Raw genomic sequence first — 4543 nt, forward strand, 5'->3', positions numbered from 1 at the left:
CCACTGTGACTTAAGGTCAGAGGACTTAAGCCTACTCTTGCTCTTTCAAAGTCATTGACAAGAAGTCTGACTTAAGGAGCGGCTGCAAACAAGACATCCTGACCTGGGGTGTGTTTGCTGGGTGTGTTGTATATTAAGATGGCCCATAGAGGTGGATTCGTTCCATCCTGACTAACAATCAGAGAATTCAAGCCTGTTCCTGCTTCTTCATTTTTAAGACAGGAGGTTTGACCCAGGGAGTGGCTGCCTACAGGATACTTGGTCTAAGGTGTTGTCACTGCATGTCCTGCTGAAAACATCAGAATGCTTAACTTAGGAAATAGTGGCTTGATGTCTCAAATATTGAAGCAATGTCCTTTTGTGTGATGTTAAAGCAGTCTTTTGCCTTCTTTCCCCCTTTTTGGATTAGGGTATGTAAGCATATGGAAGATAAACACCAGCATATTCAGTATTCACTGAATAGCCCTCCTGGTTCTATCCTATGTCTCTGTATTTCTTTTTTATCTCTATTCCTTCTACCTAAAATTTCTAATGCATGCACACCTACCCTGGAACATGCAAACCCTGTTGAGGCTGAACCCTGACATATCCTAGTGCTTTTATTCGTAACTACCAACACCTAGAAGCAAACAAAATGTCCTGAAATACTGTAAAGATTTGTCAGATTGTGGTGCGTCCATGCAATGAGACATTATCCAGCACTGTGAGCTGATGGAAAGTCATGCTACAGGAAAGCACAGGGAAGAAACTAAGATGCATATTGATAAGTGAAGGAAACCATTCTGGAAATGAGTACGTGGTACTGCTCAAATTACTTTGAAGTTCTGACATACTAGAAAAGGCAAAATGATAATAGCAGAAAGAAAAAAATCATTGCTGCATCGTCTAGTAAGGGAAGGAGGAACAAACAGGCAGCCACAGGACACTGTTTGGAAGCAATTAATCCCTTCCTGCATGATGCTTATGGGTAGACATTCATGGTCACTTGTTGAAACCCTAACCTTACAGTTCAAGCAGTTAATCAGGTAACCACAGCACTCAGAAGACTGAGTTAGAATGGTCACCATTTCAAGGCTAGCTTAGGTCGTGTAGTGAAAACCAATGAAAAGAAACTAAAAATGATTTAGAAAGTTGAAGAACCTTAGGAGAAAGGAAAGCCTATGACAAGAGACTATAATAATGGTAAAAAATGAAGCAACCTTTCAATATATGGTGTATATGTATATATGTGCATGTATGTGTGTATGATGCATATGTATATAATATTTATTCATATTGTGTATATATGATGTATATGTCTGATATATATATATTATGTGTATGTATACATGTATTTTAAGATGCTTCTACACTAGCAAGTCTCTATGCAGCTTTTTCAAGGGCTTTTAGTGTCCATTATCCCTCTCCATACCCCTTCCTCTACCATGCCCTCCAGTCCTCAATCCCTCTTGCTCCATTATTCCCCACCCCCTTCACAACACCTGCATTCCATCCCCTCCTACCTCTCTTTTTTATTAATAAATTTATTGAGAACCACTGGGACCTAAGCCCGGTAGAAAACAGAAAAGCCAAACAAGAGCCGCCTCTAATGGCAACAAGCTCAAAGCCTGGAAGCAGAAATACAGAACCAAACAGCCAGTAAAGTGTGTTAAAAGAGGATTTTTTTCAAAACAGAAAGGATATAGTGTTCAAAACCCTGGAATCAGAACTAACCAGAGACAGGGCAGGAGAATGCAAGCCTACATGTGGAGCTGAGAGGACCATCGGGGTGGGGGTGGGGCTCTGGCCACACTCAGCCCCACCCCCTTGGTCTCCAGTACTCACAGCAGGCATGTATAGACCACCTTCCCATCCAGTGGCAGAGGGGAGAGAGAAACAGGCCTTTTCTTACACTCCTTCCCAGGACGCCAGCTGAGACCAGGTCCTGAAGTGGGTCGAGGCCCTTGGCAGCCTAGCACCGAGCAATGCAGTGAGCATGGAAATGAAGCTGGTCACCCGGATAAAACAGGTAGTCACCACCAAACTTCCCAGCTGCGCCGAAGACAGAACCCCTGCTCACACAGGTCTAGGTAAACGCTGTATGGCAGTTCTCATGGGCAGGACTGCCAGCGTAGGTCCAGTCTTTGGCTGCACATGCCAATTCAGGGGCTTAGCCTTTATGGGCCAAGGCCTGGCAACTGGATGAGCAGGGCTTACCTGGGCGAAGGGGTCACCCAGTTTGAAGGCCTTGGTCGGGGAGAGGTGGTGTCTGCTTCCTCCTGCTGGGCAGAAGCCTGGCTGTCATCACTGTTCTCTCCCTTGGGTAGCTTCCTCAGTCCTTGAATCCTGTTCCGGCTTCTGCTTCTTGGCAACTGGCCCTCTACAATCTTCTCTAGGAGTCCCTGACACAGGGTCTCATGGGCTTCAGCTGCCAGTGCTCTGCTCCCATGAAGGTGAAGGCGTAAGTCACAAACACCAGTTTGGAATTATGATTAATAAAATGATTATTTATTTAAAAGGGAAAAAACTTACAGATCACCCTCACAGCCCTCTGCGCAATCAGGAAGGGAGTCTAGTTGCCGGAAGGGGAGCAGGAAGTAAGAGAGAGCGAGGAGGGAAGTGGCCGCTTTTTTAAAGGGAGAGAGACCACGCCCCAATGGGCTGGTATCTCAGCGGCTATTGGCTGGAGGAGCAGAAGGACCTCAGGAAACACTCCTAGAAGCTGCTCTTGCTGGAGTTGCACAATGCCAGACTAGAAGGTGGTTTCAGGAATCCAGAGGCAAGATGCTAACTAGAGTCATCGGCCTCTCTCTGCCAAAGAGCCTGACTTCTTTGGGAGCAGAAGTGGGAGGCCCAGGGCCTAGTGGCTGTGGAATAATCCTTCTGTTAACTAACCTATAGATGGGCAGGAAGAGATTAGGTAGAAGACCCAGACAGGGAGACTTCTGGGAAGAAGAAGGCTGAGCCTGAGTGATCATCAGGAGATGCAGAGGGAGCAGACATGCTGGATGACAGGTAACGTCACAAACCACATGGCATACACAGATTGATAGAAATAGGTTAATTTAATTTGTAAGAGTTATTAATAAGCCTGAGCTATCAACCGAGCATTTATAGATTATAGTTTATAAATTTGTAAGTTTTCATGTCATTTATTTGGTAACTGGCGGGTGGGAAAGGAAAGAACACCTACAGCTAGTTCTTTTTTTATTATTATTATTCTTTTTAATTAAAATTTCTGCCTCCTCCCCGTTTCCCATTTCCCTCCCCCTCCTCCCACACATTGCCCCCTCCCCCCACTCCCCTACCCCTCTCCCCACTCCTCTCCCCCTCCCCCCCTCCATTACCCCTCCCTCTCGATACTGAAGAGCAGTCCAAATTCCCTGCCCTGTGGGAAGTCCAAGGTCCTCCCACTTCTATCTAGGTCCAGGAAGGTGAGCATCCAAACAGGCTAAGCTCCCACAAAGCCAGTTCATGTATTAGGATCGAAACCTAGTGCCACTGTCCTTGGCTTCTCATCAGCCTTCATTGTCTGCCATGTTCAGAGAGTCTGATTTCATCCCATGCTTATTCAGTCCCAGTCCAGCTGGCCTTGGTGAGCTCCCAATAGATCAGCCTGGATAGGGGAAGTAGACAAGATTGCCGGGCAAAAACTGGGAACTTGCGGGTGAGGTGGCATGGGGCTAAGGAGAAATGGGGTGAGAAACGTGAGAAGGGGAGGATGGGGGAGCTTGGGGGAATGGGATGGTTGGGATATAGGAAGGGTGGATACGGGAGCAGAGAAATATATATCCCAATTAAGGGAGCCATCTTAGGGTTGGCAAGAGACTTGACTCTAGAGGGGCTCACAGGTGTCCAGGGAGAGGTCCCCAACTAGTACCTTGGGCAACTGAGGAGAGGGAACCTGAAATGACCCTATCCTATACTGATGAATATCTTACATATCACCTTAGAACCTTCATCTGGCGATGGATCGAGATAGAGACAGAGACCCAATTTGGAGCAACGGACTGAGCTCTTAAGGTCCAAATGAGGAGCAGAAGGAGGGAGAACATGTGCAAGGAAGTCAGGACCTCGAGGGGTGCACCCACCCACTGTGACAGTGGAACTGATCTACAGCTAGTTCTGATGGGGCTGATGGGACAGACCCACTGTGGGACCCCAGCTACCAGGTGCTCCAGCAGCTCCTGCAGGGCCTCAGGTCTCCACACCAGCCAGTGACTATCGGTGAGCGCCATCACCAGCATTCTCCTGCCTAGCTCATCTCTCATGAGAGTCTTCAACCATATCAAGGTCCCTGCTAAACTTCTAAACAAATCTCAATTTAAACACACACGCACACTCACACTCACACGCACACGAACACACACACACTTCTAAAGTTTCTAAGCCAACACTCAGAGAAGGGAAAAACATATAACATTTGTCTCATGGGATTTGGGGGTGGTCTCACTAAGAATGATTATTTCCAGCTCCATCTAAATTTCATAATTTCATTTTTCACAATACCTATCTGAATAATATTCCATTGTGTAAATATAGCATGTTTTCATTGCCCATTCAT

At 46.4% G+C, this 4543-nt stretch overlaps 1 pseudogene; it reads right to left on the reverse strand.

The window, feature by feature from the left end:
* Positions 1–1820: 1820 nt before the first annotated feature.
* Positions 1821–4217, reverse strand: LOC130888401 (tRNA-splicing endonuclease subunit Sen34-like; annotated as a pseudogene).
* Between the last annotated feature and the right edge of the window lie 326 nt (positions 4218–4543).

Source organism: Chionomys nivalis, chromosome 17 (genome assembly GCF_950005125.1).
Source record: "Chionomys nivalis chromosome 17, mChiNiv1.1, whole genome shotgun sequence".
Taxonomy (NCBI): Eukaryota; Metazoa; Chordata; class Mammalia; order Rodentia; family Cricetidae; genus Chionomys; species Chionomys nivalis.